The sequence below is a fragment of the Mytilus galloprovincialis genome, chromosome 1 (genome assembly GCF_965363235.1).
Source record: "Mytilus galloprovincialis chromosome 1, xbMytGall1.hap1.1, whole genome shotgun sequence".
NCBI lineage: Eukaryota > Metazoa > Mollusca > Bivalvia > Mytilida > Mytilidae > Mytilus > Mytilus galloprovincialis.
Genome location: NC_134838.1, coordinates 59721644 through 59742627, shown reverse-complemented (window position 1 = coordinate 59742627; position 20984 = coordinate 59721644). Strand labels below are relative to the sequence as shown.

The following is a 20984-nucleotide window of genomic DNA, read 5'->3' as shown; positions in this document are numbered from 1 at the left end:
AGAATTTTACAAATATGTGAAGATAAAACCATTATTCTGACGTCAGTCTATTGTTCATACAGAAGATTATTTTTCAAGAATTAACTGACTCCTTTGTTAACTTAAGATAACTTTTTTTAAAATTATAAACTTTGAACTTACGATTTTGTATCCTCTCAAAAACGAGTAGCAAATCAAGGGTTTAAACTCGTGCATATTTTCTTCATCAGAAGTAGAGTCTTCCACCTAAGCATCATACCACTATACCACGAGGGCTGACATAAATCAATATTTAAATAACACTCTTAAAGCGCATAACTGTCAATACATATTAATCAACTGTATTTTTGTCTCAGATCTGGAGATAATTCGCTTTTGTTCTTTTTATCTCACCTGGCCCATAGGGCCAAGTGAGCTTTTCTCATCACTTGGCGTCCGGCGTCCGTCGTCGTCGTCGTCATGCGTCCGTCGTCGTTAACTTTTACAAAAAATCTTCTCCTCTGAAACTTCCAGGCCAAATTTTACCAAACTTAGCCACAATCATCATTTGGGGTATCTAGTTTGAAAAATGTGTCCGGTGACCCGGTCAACCAACCAAGATTGCCGCCATGGCTAAAAATAGAACATAGGGGTAAAATGCGGATTTTGGCTTATAACTCAAAAACCAAAGCATTTAGAGCAAATCTATTTGCCCTTAAATTTTCAGATATATTGGACAACCCGTTGTTGGGTTGCTGCCCCTGAATTGGTAATTTTATGGAAATTTTAATGTTTTGGTTTATTATCTTGAATATCATTATAGATAGAGATAAACTGTAAACAGCAATAATGTTCAACAAAGTAAGATTTACAAATAAGTCAACATGACCGAAATGGTCAGTTGACCCCTTTAGGAGTAATTGCCCTTTATAGTCAATTTTTAACCATTTTTCGTAAATCTTAGTAAATTTTACAAAAAAATCTTCTCCTCTGAAACTACTGGGTTAAATTAATCCAAACTTGGCCACAATCATTTTTGGGGTATTTAGTTTTAAAAATGTGTCCGGTGACCCGGCCATCCAACCAAGATGGACGCCACGACTAAAAATAGAACATAGGATTAAAATGCAGTTTTTGGCTAATACTCAAAAACCAAAACATTTACAGCAAATCTGACAGGGTCAAATTGTTAATCAGGTGAAGATCTATCTGCCCTTAAATTTTCAGATGAATCGGACAACCCGTTGTTGGGTTGCTGCCCCTAAATTGGTAAGTTTAAGGAAATTTTGCTGTTTTTGGTTATTATCTTGAATACTATTATAGATAGAGATAAACTGTAAACAGCAATAATGTTCAGAAAAGTAAGATTTACAAATAAGTTAACATGACTTAAATGGTCAATTGACCCCCTAAGGAGTTATTGTCCTTTATGGTCAATTTTTAACAATTTTCATAAAATTTGTAAATGTTTACTTACATTTTCCACTGAAACTACTGGGCCAAGTACATTATAGATAGAGATAATTGTAAGCAGCAAGAATGTTCAGTAAAGTAATATGTACAAATACATCACCATCACCAAAACACAATTTTGTCATGAATCTATCTGCTTCTTTTGTTTAATATTCGCATATACCAAGATGAGCGACACAGGCTCTTTAGGGCCTCTAGTTTAAATTATTAAAAAATGTTTTATTTTCGGCGTTTTTTGTTTAGAAAGATTATATTCTACATTTGAACGTTCTCAAGTATAGTTAAAAAGCAGTCTGAAAGTCTCTTTAAAAAATAGTTTATTCACGATGTCAGGTTTAAACATTGGTCGATTTTCAACATAATGAACTGATTGGTCTTTAGTAGTAGGATTGTGGCTATTACAGACTAGTTCTAAACACTGGAGAATCAATGAATTGTATGTATTCGTACAATTCCGTGATACGATAAACATTCATATGCCCATTACACTTGTCACTTTTAAAGAACAAGGACTTTTCCTTTTCATCATAGCAAATGCTTACTAATGGTGAAAGTCTTATAATGATATGATAGTTATTCTATCAATATTTTTTTCTTCGTTTGATGATAAAAGGTCCAAATATTCATCACGTCAACTCTAATTTGAATAAAATGAGCTACGGCTGTAAAACTACTACTTTGACAGTTAAAACAGAATCAAAATAATCGCTCTTAAATGAAAATGAAGTATATAATAATCTAAGTTTAAAACAAGATTTTTGTCAAGAAAAAAAATATAATGAAGAAATTTCAATTGGGGAACAAGGTTTGAACTTGGCACTGTTAATAACACAGCTATGTCTATCTGTATCAACGACTAGACGATCACGGCTATGACCAGCTGGAATGTAAATGCTAAAAATTTACATAATTATATTGTACATCTGTAGCAAGAGCAATACTGCTAGAGATTCAGAATGCAAAGATATTATTAGTTAATTTACTGGTTTACGATAGATGTAATAACGTTAAAATAATCCTAACTTAATGAAAGTAAAACAGCTTAAACAAAGTTCATCTATAATTATTTAGAAAAATCCTTTCATTTCATTTATGAATGCATCATTACCTGCAGTGTAGTATGCAAACTTCGCATAATATGTATCTATTGTATATATACAGGTTGCACTATAATAAATCATTCATTCATTCATTCATATATATACGGTTATTTCAAATGCATCCTTTAAACAGCTATATACCATTGATAATTGAAGTGTTTAACGATCTTAACTGGCCCTTGCTCGATCGGTATACATACCATTGCTGATTGCTAAATACTATATATGTAAATGTCAAAGGTTTCTTAATTTTGGTAATTAGAATTTTTTAACTATTCAAAAAAAGTACATTCTGTATATTAATATATGTCTTTTTAAATAAATCATAAATACCAAAATCTATATAACTTCAATAATTTGTAATGCTCAAAATTAAATCTAATATAAATATACATATATGAAAGCTGGAATTAAAAAGAGGGTTTCAACCCTTTTAAGTAATATTAAACTGATGTTAACTTAAATAAGTGGATATAGTCATTTCCAGCTATTATAGAATAAAACAGACAAAATACGAGATTATCTTCATGAATCTCCGTTGATTTATTGTCAAAACCTAACACTATATATATGCAGTCGTTTTGCTAGAAATGGGTTAAGCTAGAAAATTGATAAGAAGTAGTGGATTCGGAACTTCTTTTCAATTCTCTACTACTACAACAGATCGTTATTTAACATCTATCAATCATTTACATGAAGTTCGTAAACAACTAGGATTGCTCTTCTTCAAAATTGGATAATAAAAAGTTTTGTTTTATCTTGATTGTAAGCCTAATATTCTAATAGTAGTACATAGCGATTATTGCAATGCATAATGAGGCATGGAGCTAAAAAATTATCCCGGCATGTCAATCATAGTATATATTTGGGTTTATGCCACAAGACATATACAAAAACAACACATACAATCAACTTGAACATTAATATTACCAAATAAACAACAAAATGAACAGATGAATATAAAACTAAATCTTTTTTTTTTTGTATTATTCATACTTTATTGAAAACTTTCAACTTTGTTAGTTGGATACAGAAAGTACAGGTACGTATACCATATCCCGACCTCGTTAAACATTAGTTTGTATATTTAAATAGAAACTAGTTAGTTATTGTAAGTATTCTAGATTATAAAATATAAACACTACATTATTATGTATCCACTATTATCATATTGTTAAAAAAAAAGAGAATTTAATTTCAGAGAGAAAGAAAAGATAGAAGAGGAAATGTAAAAAAAAAAGCAAAATAAAAATAAAACAATCATAAACAAAACTAGAAAAAAGAAATCAGTAGTATTTTGGTCTGATTTGTGTGTGTCTTAACATTTACTAAATTTGGCATTGTTGGTTTTCTATTGTAACTAGCTCATAAAAACACAAAACAGAAAAACGTACATGTGGTTTGAGGCACAAAACAAGGACAACAATAATAAACAGCATATAACTATATATTATATAAAACATATAATAATATGTTGGTGCGGAGAAGGATAAAACAATATACTCAGTAACATAACACAGGATAATGCTAAAATGTTTAACCCCAGGAGAGGTTGCCAATGTGAAAAGGCTGTTTTAAAAAAAATATATATTCTTTTCTAGTTTTAGAATTTTACACAGTTTTGTTCTATAGATGATTTTATAAATGATTTGGAATAAGTAAAACGTTATTAGTTTTCTCTAATCGTTAAATAGATATTTACCAAAAAGACCCAATTATCTACCCAGTCTTTATAGAAAATAGATATTGTTCCTGTTTTTTTATATTTTCATTATTTCACAGCAAATCTAATACAAACTCGTCTTCAGTTTATGATATAAATTCATTATGTAAATTCCTCAAACCAAATCTTGAGACATTCCGAATCGTTTTAATTAGACATGAAAAATCATTTCGCAAGCGTTTCAACACGCCAAGGACAATCACTTCTGTAAGAAGTCATTTGATTAATTGGTACAACAGAAAGTAGATATATATGTCTATTATAATTGATTGAAGTAAGTTATTGTCCTCCAATGATAATATTATCTATTTCTTGCTCTTTTGTCTAAAAAATAATACTTCTGAAACTGGAAAATTTAAGACAAACTCTGAAATGAATGATATTAATTGTGTGTTGGTTTGAGTACTCGAATTGTGTATTCATAAAACATATTTCAAAATTATAAATCACAAACAATTTTTTTGAAAATTTATTTGTTTTAGTTGTTGTTTGAACTCTAGTATGAAACTTTAATACATGCAATTGATAGGTCATGTAATAAAAGCCTTCCGAGATAAAGGTCGGGGAAATTTTGACTGCCCCCGAAAAAAAGCCCGTTTTTTAGATAGGTACGAAAGTTTTACATTTCAACAGGACACATTCATACCATTTAAGAGTTGTTGTAATAGTTTTTTCACTTTCTAAGAGCGTGGCACTGTCTTAACACGAGCTATCGACTTTAACGTCCCAATTCTGACTTAACCTGGCTGCGTACTTGTTCATCCCACATATCAAACCTGACTCCCCACTTTGGCAATTATTTTGTTTTCAACCGGAAGAACACTTATTTCTATTCCCCTATCACCACTGGGTACAAAGACATAATGGTCGGAAAATCAGGTTGAAATGTTTATTAATCACAATTGCTATTCTTTATTAGGGTGAGGTCCAATTAATAAAGATTTGTATTCAATTCTATAGCTTTTTTTTGGAATTATGTTGAACACAATTTTAAAATTACCGAATAAAATATGATATTCAAAGATTTCACTTATCGGTATTATTATTTGTCTCCTAATTTTAATCGTTGATTAACGCAGGACCATTTGATTTCGGATGCGAGGAAGATAGGTAAACATCATGTATAGGAGATAACAAAAATTTCGTATTGTTACAAGATGGACTATTTTTTTGTAACTAAATTCAGAAAAATGTAAACGGAAAGGGTTGTAGTTTAAAACTATATAAATCAGAAACCTTTTTCGTTATTGTCCCTTTATCAATTGGGCATGCCTTAATACGAATCTTGATATCTATATCTCTAACGGGAGTTTAATACTAAAATTTAAGATAATAGATGTGATTTTTTTTTCTTTCCTTTTGTTAATTGTTAGTTTTAGATGGTGATGTTCCTTTGACACTTTCGTATGTTTTTTTTATATTTCAAAGTGTTTAATTCACTCCTGAACATGCTGTATGTAATAACATAATTACGGAAGCGTAATTGATTATGACAACATAAACCTCTTTATAACAGAAAAAATATTACACCATTTTTATGGTGGCATATAGCTGCCATCGAATTGACCAGTTGTCAAGATAACTTTTACGGCTAGTTTATATAGTATTACGATAAGTTGACATCATTGATAATTAGAATGCAGAATAGTATTGAAAATTCGAAAAAAGAATAGCATTGAAAATAAGAAAATAGAATAGCATTGAAAATTATAAAAAAGAATAGCACTGCAAATTAGAAAATAGATTTACATTGAAAATAAGAAAATAGAATAGCACTGAAAATTAGAAAATAGAATAGCATTGAAAATTAGAAAATAGAATAACATTGAAAATAAGAAAAAAAAGAAAAGCATTGAAAATTAGAAAATAGAATAGCATTGTAAAAAATAATTATCTTCAATTTTTTTATTTCTAGGGGTAAAGGACCTACGTTAACGTCAGGCAATAGCATCGACCCAGAGGTTAAAAATCTCATTAAATATATTATGCTTATAATTTCGTACGCTAGACGCGCGTTTTATCTTCACAAAACTAATCAGTGGTGTTTAAATCAAACAGATGAAACGCCAAATCAAATGACAAGTTTAATAGCAATCAATCCGGATTTAAAAAAAAGTTTAGCCAAATTAAGACAGGACAACACACGCCTTGGTTAGAAGCGAAAAAATTTTGGGATGATTTGAAGAAACCAGGTAAGTTATTGTGTTCATCCTTTTAAAATAATGAAGGAATGTATATCTAGTATTGAAACATATAAATTCAAGTAGCAGTTTCTAGTGTTTTACTTTTCAGATTTTATTGCACAAGAACAAAAGGGTGGATACGTGGTACAAAACCCAGAAGCTGTTACAAATTCAAATGTTTACGATAACGACAGAGGTGAGTAAAATAACTAGTATCTGTATCTGTATCTGTATCTGTATCTTTATCTGTATCTGACCATTTAACATTCAGAAAAAACTTAAACAAAAACTTATAGGAATAAAAAAAAAAAGGTTTCTTTAGAAATACTTTTAAAAAAATATGTCAGATTTCAAAACTAAGCGAGCTTCCCTCCTTAATAACGCAACGGTTGTTAACAAATGAGATGTGGTATAATTGCCTTTGATACAACTATCATGCAAAGGTAAAAAAAAATAGATAATTAACAAAAAATACCACACATCTGGGTAAAGAGTTGCTATTCGATTCAAATGAAAGCGGTTTTTTTACAGTATTGTTTCCATATTGTTCGACTTTTGATTTAAATTTTACTCAGTTTGTTTTTTATCGAGAAGTGTTTACTATACATAGCATGTTATTTTTATTAAACAAACTTCTTTTATCGACGTTTTCTTCAATAAACTTTTAACTTCGAAAAACTCTTTGTTGCAGTACTGGCCAAGTTAAATATAGACTACACCATTTTTTTATTGATATCTTTGATAGATTTATTTGTATTTATTTTAATTATTTAATCAGTTGTGTATTTTGCAGGAAAAAATAAAAGCCGATCTGTTAGGTGTTTTGTTTCAATATTGTTTCAATGTTGATTTTTTTCCTATCAAAAAATCAAACGTTCAAAGTATTTTTTAGAAGCGCTAAAACAGATTCTTGGTTAGCTTTTTAGTTCAGCTAATATATTGTGATTCTACACAAACGCCATGTATTTGGATAGGCGAATTACTTCTCCGGAATATATAGTTCAAGTATGTAAACATAATGGTTTTGTGTTCGTACTAAATTAGTGAGTGCTATATTATAATTCTTATGAATTATGAAAAATAATCTTCTTTTAATAGCAGTCTTAAAAACTTATTCTATTTTAGACAGTATACCCATTAGAGCAGGGATAATCAGTTTCGGGGTGTTCGTTCTAGTTGTCATCACAATTACATTGATAGTTGTTTTTTATAGAAAATGTGAGTAAACCATTTAAACATATACCAATGATATTGAAAACATTTCCGAACAATCTATTACATGGATATTGAGCATATTATGTCCCGTTCATAGCAGATAATATAATCGGTTAAGCGGCTTTGTAATTAAACACCAACAACGAAGTTATATGATTTTGTTCTTCATAAATCATAAGCTTAAAAATAAGACACACCAAATTACGGACCAACGTTAAAATAGACTAGTGTTACCCGTGTATTGCTTACGATTTAACAGCCATATATCTGAAATATATAAAAAGACCGCAAGACACTTAAATATCATGAAATGAATGTGTAAATATTTAAACAGGCTATACAAAATAAAAGCATTCATGCATTTATTCTGTCAAATTTAAACTATTATATTTCATTTTTTTGGCAATACTGACGCCAAAAAAATCATTTAAGATTAACGACATTCATGAAAGAACTCTAAGATTCATTAATGACGATTGTAATAGTTCATAACAAAAACCGATAGAAAGATAACAATTGCCTTCTTTAAAAATAGAGAGTATCAAATCGTATGCAACAGAAATATATAAAACAATTCATCAAAAAGTCAAAGTTATCTACATGATAAAAATTCAGAACTATAATTTTAGATCGCAGGAAAGAGGCGTGCGTCAGAGAGTTTGAACTATCAGGTATGATCTATAATAGTTTAGCTATAATGCTGCATAAGTATTGAATGGGCTGTCTAACCATTGTTGCATGGAAACATATTTGAACAAATCCATGCAAACATGGGGTCAAACTTACAGCTCATGCCAGTGCAGTGCAGAAATACAGTGTTTAAATGATTGAAATTTTTAAGTTTTAGTTTTGTTTGACAGCTTAATTGATTGTTATGGCTTCAGTTATCTGTTGCAATTAACGTATGCTATGTTTTAAAAACAACTTTATTTTGCATGCATAATTTTCAGAAAAATATTAAAACCATGATTTTGACTTTTACATCTCATTTATATTAGCTTACAATGTACTGTATGTTTTAAATTGGGTTGTTTTATTACTTAGATTCGTGTGAGGATTACGGATGTTTCGATTCAATTGAACAGCTCACTAGAGCTTTTGTTTATGTAATGTATGAAATATTGACACTAAATCAAACTTGAAATAGGATGTTTCCCAATTGTCGTACCCACAATCCTGTTTTGTAATCACCTATTGTGACATCACCAAATGAGACTGATCAACAAATTTATATGAGCAACACGAGAAAATTAGAATTGATCAACCTTCCGGGCCACACGATTACACCCAAAGGTTTGGTTTCATTTGTGTTGTCAAGTTATTAGTTTTTATGAAGTGTTTTGTCTTTTCTACGACTTCCGTTATTTTTGCCATGACGGTGTCAGCTAGCTCGATTTGTTAGTTTTGAATGTCCCTTTGTTTTTCTGTCTTTTTATATTTAAGGAAATCTTCTTCTCGGTCTTGTATATTTTGATAAAAATTTCAATTATACCTTCAACTTATTTTTTATTTAATTTTGAACTGAGATTGGATACATTATCTATTTATTGTTTTTACGTAAAAGAAAATGAATTATATGACACAGTCGTAAAATATCAATAAAGAATTGTCACATTTCTGTGCAGTTTACTTTATAAATTTTACTCGTAAATGTTGTATCTTGCTGTACTCGCAGACTATTGGTATACAATAGATATGTTCACCCCTCCCTTAAACGAATAGATGTCGTCCCGACATAGCTTCTTATAAAATGATGATATTTTCGGAAAAAGATTATTCCCTTTTTGTATTTAAAAATAAGATAAAATAAAATGTTCTGGTGAAAGAGTAAAAAATAGACAAAATACTAAACTCAAAAGCTCAAACATATCAAACGAATGGATAATAAGTGTCATATTCCTGACTAGGTACATGCATTTTCTGATGTAGAAATTGGTTTATTAAATCTGGTTTTATACCTAGCAAAATCTCTCAATTTTATGACAGTCGTATTTAGTTCCATTATATTGTCAACAAAAATATGCGAACAAATCAAACAGATATGATAGGTAAAAATGTAAAAAATAAAGGTACAGCAGTCAACATCGTGTTATAGTCTTAATCGTTATAAAATTAACAAAAAGGTCAACAAAGAAAAACACAGCATAAGGCACATGAGCAAAAACGAAAGACATGAAATCGTTTCTTCGTCTAGGAGGTGGGTCTCTGGAATTAGTAGAGAAACAATTATATAACCCCATGTAACATATTACTTAGACGATAAAAATATTCCCCTGTGCAACGGTCTGGTTTTGGAAAAGATTATTATTTGAAAAAAACAGGAAATCGTACTATTATCTACTACATTTTCCCTTTATTGTTGTGACGCATTTATAAAAAAAAACATTAGAAAAACGTTAACTCTAACATAGAAACTTTATTCTGTTATTAAAGCTTTTATAACAAACGTAAATGTTGATAATTCCACTTTTTTTTTTATTGATTTCAGCTAGTCAATTGTTTACTCTTTATTTTATTTGGTTATATTTCTGCACCGACTGTACATTTAGCATGTTTAGTATATATCTCAGTTGAAACAATATTCTAGAGGTTGTATTTTGTATCATGATTTTCTTGAAAAAGAGACGTTTGAACGAATTGTCAATTAAGTTCAAGTCATTCAGTTGAACGTTTTACAAATACTATCATGTTAATTGTCTGTTTTGGGTCACATCTGTCACCACAATCCCGTCGTTCTCTTCTCTTTATCATGTTGATTCTTATGCAATTCGTTTGTATCGATAATTTTCATTGGACGTTGACAATAAATTGAAAGGAAAGATTCCACTTTCTATCAGTCAATCACTAAGAAAGCCTCCATTTTGAAATTTAAATTTTTTTTTTGTATATAATTAAAAAAAAAAAGGAAAACAAGAGTATTACATTTTGTGCTTCAAAATCTTCTTTTTATCAAGATTGAAATCATTCAGAAGAGTACTAAAAGTATTCATACATCTAGTATTATGTTTGACATCGGGAGTATACATATGACTTCACATTATTTAGATATAAAAGACAATACAGCAGTGTCGGGGGGCTTTTTAATTTATGGTATTTTTAAGCCAAATTATTTTTAAAATAAAATTTATTTGATTTTACTGTCGCAATTATCAGTTAACCTAGCTCCGCTCCATACATAGTTACGCTAGGTAAACTCAGTTTGCGTTAGTAAATCTACGTTTTAAGAAGGCCAAGCTTAGAATACAATAGTTGTCTCATAATTGTGACATCACCAATTGAGACTTCTGGGTTTGAGATTGAACAAGTTTTCTATTCATCGTTTTGATATAAACACAATGAATTGTATAACGCAGTCAATATGGGTCAAAATCAATTGTCTCTTTCACTGCTTTTTGCTATATATGTTTAACTCGTACAAGTTGTACTTTTGTTTTGCTCACATATTTTTGGAGGAAATCTGATTTGTTCTAAAAGGGATAGTTGTCTTTTTATCATTCATACCACATCTCCTTATACATGTATTATTATTATATAATGTCGATTAAAGAATTTTTTTTTTTTTTTCTATTTGAAAAGTCGTGTTTTAGAAAACATAAATTCTTGAAAGAATCATACAATATAACTTATATATCTATTAAAGGTTCAACTTTATGACAATTTTAATATGCACATAAATTACGAGAGAATCAAGTAAATGTAGGAAAATTTGGCATAATCTATAGATTTTGACTTCAAAAGGTTTTCTTGGATGTCACATATTTTTACAAATGATTTTCATGATCAAAACATTATATTAAAGTAAATAGATATAAGAAGATGCGATATGAGTGCCAATGAGACAACTTTCCATCCAAGCAACAATTTGTGAAAGTACACCGTTATAGGTCAAAGTACTGCCTTCAACAAGGAGCCTTTTCTCATACCGAACAGCAAGCTATAAAGGACCTCACACAAATTACTTGTGTAAAATCATTCAAACAGGGAAACAAATCGAAACCATTTTTGCATTGATCGTTTATGCTGCGTGCTTAGAGCAGAAACATCAAATACCAAGTTAACTGTCTGGTTTCGAGTTTTTATAACGTTCTCTCAATCTCCCTCACTATAAATATTAACTATTTACAATATAAACGTGTCCATCCGTTCTTTTGCGCACAAATAATTCGTCTGAGCAATTCTACATTGTGTTTCCCTACAGCAATACTTTTTGAAATAAAGCTTATTCTAATGCACTGATGGATACTCACACCCAGATGAGCGATACAGGTTCTGTTGAGCTCTGGGTTTTCATTTTGTTGTGTTTTGGACGCTGATTAATTGATGTATAACCTCTTTCATGTAGTATGTAAAGTATGCATTTTTTCAGCTGAAAATTGATTACAATAATTGTTTTTCTTTAACAACCTTAAATCTTGATAATCTTATCTATTGTTGCAGATAAAAAACTTTCCAAGTGTATAAGATGTAACTACAAAACAGAATATGCTATTTGTCCGACTCATGTGGAAATTTTCTGTGAAGTTTGTGCTAATAAACATACTGCTCATTGTAAGGATATTTTACAATTAGGCAGCACTTCGAATAAGAACAAAAAAAACAATGTGTTAGATTGCTCCACGACGTGTTCTGTATGTAAAAAAAACGCAGTCAACTTTGCGTGTGTTAATTGTAAACAATTATTTTGCGAAACCTGCACGGTATGTAAGTGTTCAGAATCAACGAATGTAGATTCAATAAAATCGATATTTCTTCCTAATGATAATGACAAACGGAAAAGGAGAACTGATGGCAGGTTGTACACGTCTATCAAGAACCAGGAATACGAAATTAGTACTGAAGAAACGTATGTTCATACTGAAGAAACGTATGTTGATACTGAAGAAATTTATGTAGTCAATGGTATGGTTATATTAAATAACAAGCAATTGGCCATACATGTACGCGGTCTAGTAGATGAAACAAACAATTGCTTAAAGATAATGGATATGAACAGTTGGCATAAAACTGATTGTCAATCAAAACTTCTCGGATTAACCTGGGTGCATGGCAACGTTTTGGCGGCAATTTTTGAGAATGAAAAGAAAATTAAATTTATGGAAGTCTTAGACAAGGAAATAATAAATACTGACAAGGAAATCGATCTTAAATTACTTGGTGAACCCTATCGCATTGTTTACAACAAAAACCATTTTGCAGTTATAATTGGACAAGACCAGGATGTGCGTTTCGTTGTTTTGAAAGTAGATGGGACAATTCAGAATATCATTAATAACGAGGAGCAACAATTTGGCGAATGCACCGAAAAAAGCATTGAAATCGCAATAAACGACAGATATTTATTTGTGTCGTCCTCTAATAACGATGCAGTTTATTGTGTCAAGTTCAATGGAACATTATTATGGAAAACCAAAGTTTCTAGTCCGAAAGGAATACTTTACTTGTCGAGCACATCATTTTTCGGACGCAAAAATATAATATTAGCTTGCCAGAATTCAAGTCTTATCTACCAAATAGATTCTCAAAGTGGAAAACTAACATTACTTCTTGATGAAAAGGATGGTATTAACATGCCACGATATGTCGCGTATAAAGAAACTGAGAATGAGTATATACTGTATATTGACACAATCACAGGGCATCTTCAGGAATTCACTCTAAAGCCACTAGTATAATAAACATACCACGCCTTTTATCTTTTTCAGTTCTATACGTGTAACTTATTTTGATTGTACAGGATAGTTTAACAGAACGTTAAAGCTTTACTTGAACTCATTAACACAATACAACGAGAATGAAATATATGTACTCTGTACTTTTGTAAGCAAGGATTCGTTGAATGTACCCAAGGGTATCACCAACCCAGTAGTCAGCACCTCGGTATTGGCATGAATATCAACTATATGGTCATTTTTATAAATTTCCTGTTACAAAAATTTGAATTTTTCGAAAAACTAAGGATTTTCTTATCCCAGGAAAAATTACCTTAGTCGTATTTGGCAAAACTTTTTGGAATGTTTGGTCCTCAATGCTCTTCCACTTTGTACTTGTTTGGCTTTATAACTATTTTGATCTGAGCGTCACTGGTGTATGAAAGGCCGTTCATGTCAAAAACCCGATAAAGTAACGCGTTAACATTTAACGCGATAAAATGACATTTAACGCGATAAATGTAGTTTAAACGCGTTAATTGATAAATTTAACGCGTTAAGCAATTCACTACAAAAAAATGACAGAAAAACTTTCTACTTTCGCTTTAACTAAGTTTTAAGACGTCAGATTTTACTCGAAACCTAATAAATGAAATGGCCGGATGTGTCAAATCTTCGTCAATTAACGCGATAATGTTGAGATTAGCAGCACATTACGTAGAAGAATGTTATTATTATTGTATTAAGAGAGCCTTATTGAAAATTGGTGTAATCCAAATGAGTTACTCTCTCTAAATAAAGATACTATTATTATTATTATTATTATAAGCTTCATTAACGCGTTAAATGCAACTTGAACGCGTTAAAAGCAACTTTAACACGTTAAAAGCAACTTTAACACGTTAAAAGCAACTTTAACGCGTTAAAAGCAACTTTAACGCGTTAAAAGCAACTTTAACGCGTTAAACGAAACGCGCGTCAGTCGTAAAATCATAATCCTGGTACCTTTGATAACTAATTAATCATTTCATTGGGTAGAAAATCTGCAAGTGTAAACAGACGCGCATTTTTGTACATTATACTCACCAGGGGCGCTCAAATAAAAAAGAAGGTTACTTTTGGGATCCATGTATCATTGAAAGTCTGGAACTTGTCTAACTGTGCAATCGAAAGAAAACACAAAATGCTAAAAAAAATAATATTATTAAATTTGATCTTAATATGATTGAATAAGATATATTTTGAATAACAACGACGCTTATGAAGAATGGTTAAACATCCGAATAATCACACAATATGTGATTCGTGCTTGGTAGACCTTAGAATGATTATTTCTATATAATAAGCTGGCTGTAACTTCTAATCAAAACCGTGTTAATTGGATTTAATAATATTAAATGAACTATGAACAGTACTAGTATACAAATGACGATAGTTCTATGATCTGCATTTCATTTTTATACTTTTCTGTTCAGTTTCCTTTCATTAACGCTATTGGAAGAAGCATTTTTATGATGCGTAATAAATTTGAACATTGCTGGTTTTACTCATGAGATTCACTAATATCAATATTCCATCACTGTTTTATAGATATAATATATGATGTAAATATGTAATTCACCTATTGAACACATTTCCAAGTATTTCATTTGCTTAAATAGTTAAATGGTAGTAAAATGTATGAGTTGCAATGATATTTGTAACCTTCTTTTCCTGTAAGATATTTGTAGATGAAAAGCATTTTTTATATGATTGTGACTAAAATATGGATAGAGAAATATCTCGTTCAGTTATTGGAGAGAAATATTTCTGAGCACGTTATTTCAGCTGAAGAAAATATACTGTTGTGATCATATGTAAATATAGGTCCTGTATCACAAAGTCATCAGAAAAAATTGGTGTTTTGCGGTCGGGACTGTCTACTTATTGAATAACAATTATCGTATTTATATTTGTCTTTTCATGTATATTGTATACCTGTTTTCAAATTGTCAGAAAACTGTTTAAAGTTTGTATGGATATACATTTTTCTTTTATTTTGTATTTCATACAAATCATATTAATAACCCTTTCTTCGGCTTAGACTTGATACAGTTAAACATTTATCATGTAATATTTTTTAAAGATACCCCAAATAACAAGAGTATCCATACACCTTACAATTTATAAAAAAAAACATGTTCATTGCAGCGTAATTTTTTTTTATTTTAAATGCCTTTTCTGCTATTTATAAGTAGTTGCAGTTGTTGATTTTAAATTAATGATCTTTCCATCTCCTGCTTTATATTATATAACTGTATAAACTGATATGATAAAGGGTTTTTACTATGCTGATATTTACACTCTTAATTGTAATTTCATTGCTGTAAATATACAATTAGTATTTTGAAGAGAATAGATGCAACATATTTGTATAAGTCTGTTAAATGCACTAGTTTGTTACTAGAACGCTTGCAAAAATTAAGTATACAACACGTTTATTTAAGTCATAAATAATTGTTGTGAACATTTTCATATTACAGATAAAACTCTTTCCTAACAGCTGCTCATTATGATTTAAAGTTTACCGATTTATACAAAAATAAAATATGTTGCTTATTCATTTCTTTTGTGTTAGACAGTTATCTGCATAGACATTTTATTCCATTGAATAAGAGTAAAATTGGATGCCAAAATAAGAAATATATTTATTTAAATCATGGCATTCTTATAAGTTGCATATGTATATTTAAAAAATAGATCTTACCATTTTCTCAGGTCACTGATGAAGCATTTCGTTGTCTTTTCAGATAACAGTAAAAAAAATAATATTTTATATCTAAATAAAAAAAAAATTATTGTCACACACACATAACTATTATATTACGTAGCAAGAAATCTAGTCCCTTGATCTCATTTTTTCTTTTTCATATCTTTTAGAGCTATCTTGTCATATTTCATCGTAACATTCTTTAATGTAGTTTTCGTTGTATGGCAGAACAGCGGGTTTGCCATGCATAATCTATACAAAACCGGTCAATTTTGCACAACTTGTAGCGTGAAAATAAGTCCTGTGACCCATTCTTTTTATTTTATGTTTTAAAGCATGATATCAACTACATTTTGGCAAATTATTAAAAAGTTATATGGATTATAATTTAGACACCCCATGTACCTTAACTTAAGTTTTACACTGCTGTAATTTTTGTTGAGATATGTTGTCCTTCCTTTTTAAGCTGAGTGAAAGTGAGACTATTAGGACAGAAGTTAATATGTTGTAAAACCACATAATTTAACTTTGATATTCAAATAAACAGTTTTGATTTTTAAAGATTGACGTAAATTAGTATATCAATAAGTCCAACCAAAATATCATCTAATTTATTTATATGTATGTAAAATGAGAAAAATATGCAATGATAATTGAACCCGATATTGATGTTCTACTTAGAATGAAATTCATAACAGTGTAGCTATGGCCATTCATTGACTGGGGAAAATTAGGTGAACGTTCGTCTGTAATGCCCACTGCTCACGACGTACTTAGCATAGAAATGTAAACTGTGAGGTCACCAAAGGTTCTAAACGCCTAAATAAAATAATTAAAAATACTAATCAGGAATAACCTTTGTAATTTGAAAATAAATAAAAATGGCCTTCAACACGGAGTCTTGGCTCACACCGAACAGCAAGCTATAAAGGTTGAATACTTAAAATTCTTTACTTGATTTTTTGTTATGGTTTGACCATCAATTTTCCTAATATGATATCGCACGTTCTTTCAGATTTTTTTTTTTACTTAATTGGCTTTAAAAGTTACAATGCATGATCTCGTCTGTTTATGAAGTTCATATGTGTTTTTCGTTTCTCGTTGGTTTTCCCGTTTGAATGGTTTTACACTAGGGAGCTACCACTTGATTTTTATAGGAGGGCTAGGATGAAAAATTTTGTCCTGCATTTTTTTTAGCTGTAATCTCTGTCCTGCCTTTTTATTTTTCACTCTGTTCGGTCCTGCCTTTTTTTTTTTAGTTTATCCTGACTTTTTTTTTATCTAAATTGTCGTCCTGACTTTTTTTTTTTTGCAAGTGTCTCATCCTGCCTTTTTGTTTTACTCAAAACTCCTGTCCTGCCTATTTTTTTCAAATTTCATCCTAGCCCCCCCCCCCCCCCCCTAAAAATCAAATGGTAGCTCCCCTAGTAGTTTTGGGGCCCTCTATAACTTGCTGGTCGGTGTGAGCCAAGGCTCCGTGTTGCAGGTCGTACCTTGACCTATAATGGTTTACTTTTATGAATTATTACTTGGGAGGAGAGTTGTCTCATTGGCACTCATACCACATCTTCCTATATCTATCTATATCTATACATTTTTTTTTCAACAAAAGAATACATCACAAGAATATAAGTTTTGTAAGAAAGTTGAGAAATTGTGTTGGACATCAAGATAAGGCAAAGTGACAAATATCTGAAAGAATGAATCGTTTTATGGTATTAAACAAAGAAATCAAATGATTTTTTAATTATCCAGAACTCTTCACAAACAAAACCCACATGTATACGCATTGAATAAATAGTAGGCCATTCTTAAATGAGCACACCGTAGAAGTAGTTGTGTTCTTAATCAATCATATATTTTGTGAATTAACCCCATCAACTTAATAGTTTTTTTTACAATGGATAAACCTATTTTTTATTATTATTATTAAATAATATCATCTTTGAACATTATTATTCTTATAAATGACACGGTTGTATGTGATGATTATAATAAATATTTAAAACAAATTCTTTTCAAGCTTTGTAAAAAGAAAGTTTCTTTTATGTATCGGAATGTGGGTCTGTTTTAACTGCAATATTTTAGAGTATGAAAAACATGTGCTTTTAAATTGTCCCTTGTATGAAGATCTAAGACATGCTCTTTTTTTTATATATTGTGTCATAATGATATGTTTTTAAACTTGTCTGATGAAGAAAAATTTATATATATGTTTAAAAATACCAATATTTGTAATATTGTTGCCAAAACCTGCAATAACATTTTAACAAGGAGAAACAGTATTTTATATCATTAACTACTGTATTTGTAGTATTTTATAAAATGAATAAGTATTATTTGTATTTTAATAGTCTCTCATAATTCTTTTAAGAATGGCACATACATGCATTTAATTGTTTTAGCTATGTTTACTGTATAATTAATTTTATAATGGTATCTTGTTTTAATCATGTTGTATGTGGTGAGACTTTAATAAACTATTGAATCTAAATCTGAATTTGTAACAAGTGAATATTTCAATCCCCACTGGAAGGCCTCTGACAGACAGGGTGAGCATAAAATCATAGCCGTTGACAAACAAGTTACAACCTACAAACGTTTTACTGTCGACCACACTATTATGCAATTAATTCTATGTTTAAAAATACCAATATTTGTAATATTGTTGCCAAAACCTGCAATAACATTTTAACAAGGAGAAACAGTATTTTATATCATTAACTACTGTATTTGTAGTATTTTATAAAATGAATAAGTATTATTTGTATTTTAATAGTCTCTCATAATTCTTTTAAGAATGGCACATACATATATTTAATTGTTTTAACTATGTTTACTGTATAATTAATTTTATAATTGTATCTTGTTTTAATCATGTTGTATGTGGTGAGACTTTAATAAACTATTGAATCTAAATCTGAATCTGTAACAAGTGAATATTTCAATCCCCACTGGAAGGCCTCTGACAGACTGGGTGAGCATAAAATCATAGCCGTTGACAAACAAGTTACAACCTACAAACGTTTTACTGTCGACCACACTGTTATGCAATTAATTCTAAGTTTATACATGTTAATATAATACAAAAAAAAATATTCCTTGCTTTTCAAATATTTCATGTTAAAAATATAATTTTGTTTTCTTTTGCATGAAAAATGCATAACGTCACAGAACACTCGTTGCACCGAGAACCTAAAAACTAAACTTTAACATAATATATCAACAAATGACGCATTCACCGGAAAAGTAAAAACTACGGAAATCTCTCAATGCGAAGTTCACAAAAAGTCATCTTTTAAAAGCGCAAATAAATAAAATTGAGAATGGAAATTGGGAATGTTCCAAAAAGACAACAACCAGACTAAAGAGCAGAAAATATCCGAAGGCCACCAATGAGTCTTCAACTAAACATGAAAAAAAATGCTTTTAGTGGCGGAATTCAGCTGGCCACTGAACAAATGTATGTACCATTTTAGAAAAATGGACGTCATACTGAACTCAAAAAGAGGGACAATAAAATCAACGGTACCAATTTTGTTGCACCAGATACGCATTTCGACAATACATGTCTCTTCAGTGATGCTCGTGGCCAAAATATTTGAAATCCAAAGCTTATATAAAACATGAAGAGCTATAATCCAAAAGGTCCAAAAAGTATAGCCAAATTCGTGAAAGGAATCAGAGCTTTGCATGAGGGAGATACATTCCTTAATTTATAATAATTTCTAATATTTTGTAACAGCAAATTTTAATAACACAAAAAATCCGTATTTTCATGCCAGTACCGAAGTACTGGCTACTGGGCTGGTGATACCCTCGGGGACTAATAGTCTACCAGCAGAGGCATCGACCCAGTGGTAGTAATAAAATCAACGGTACCAATTGTGTTGCACCAGATGCGCATTTCGACAATACATGTCTCTTCAGTGATGCTCGTGGCCAAAATATTTGAAATCCAAAGCTTATATAAAACATGAAGAGCTATAATTCAAAAGGTCCAAAAAGTATAGCCAAATTCGTGAAAGGAATCAGAGCTTTGCATGAGGGAAATACATTCCTTAATTTATAATAATTTCTAATATTTTGTAACAGCAAATTTTAATAACACAAAAAATCCGTATTTTCATGCCAGTACCGAAGTACTGGCTACTGGGCTGGTGATACCCTCGGGGACTAATAGTCCACCAGCAGAGGCATCGACCCAGTGGTAGTAATAAAATCAACGGTACCAATTTTGTTGCACCAGATGCGCATTTCGACAATACATGTCTCTTCAGTGATGCTCGTGGCCAAAATGTTTGAAATCCAAAACTTATATAAAACATGAAGAGCTATAATCCAAAAGGTCCAAAAAGTATAGCCAAATTCGTGAAAGGAATCAGAGCTTTGCATGAGGGAGATACATTCCTTAATTCCTTACAAAAGATACCAGAGGGACAGTCAAACTCATAAATCGAAAATACTGACACCGCCATTGCACAAAATTAAAAGGACAAACAATAGTTCACATGACACAACATATAAAACTAAAGAATAAACAACACGAACCCCACCAAAAACTAGGGGTGATCGCAGGTGCTCCGGAGGGGTAAGCAGATCCTGCTCCACATGTGGCACCCGTCGTGTTGTTTATGAGATAACAAATCCGGTAAATAGTCTTATTCGGTAGGTTACATTCATGAAAGGGAAGGGGGATTGTAGTAACGACGTAATGAACATATCCGATATCATTTGGGAAACGGTTATTCCATAATGGTCAACCAACTCGTGATGGCGTCCGTAAAATTTACGAAGAGATGATTTCAACTTCACCATTTGGAACTCTTGATCTAATAGCTTCCTTGTGAGCAACAACCCTCTATCAAGAAAACCATGATAAGAAATGCAAGCACGTGAATATCGTTTCAGTTGGGAGATATATACCGATAATCT

General features: G+C 30.6%; 2 long non-coding RNA genes across 3 annotated transcripts in view; both read left to right on the top strand.

The window, feature by feature from the left end:
* The window catches only part of LOC143083255 (uncharacterized), a 39423-nt gene extending 31768 nt beyond the window's left edge, over positions 1 to 7655 (top strand). For both annotated transcript variants that reach the window (XR_012980612.1, XR_012980635.1), the window contains exons 4-5: positions 6547 to 6633; positions 7563 to 7655. This is a non-coding gene — a long non-coding RNA (uncharacterized LOC143083255). The remainder of the gene's footprint in view (positions 1 to 6546; positions 6634 to 7562) is intronic.
* A 626-nt stretch (positions 7656 to 8281) lies between these two features.
* LOC143080143 (uncharacterized) lies at positions 8282 to 19116 on the top strand. Its single transcript, XR_012979633.1, has 2 exons — positions 8282 to 8323; positions 12090 to 19116. It is a non-coding gene; the product is annotated as an uncharacterized LOC143080143 (long non-coding RNA).
* Positions 19117 to 20984: the final 1868 nt, after the last annotated feature.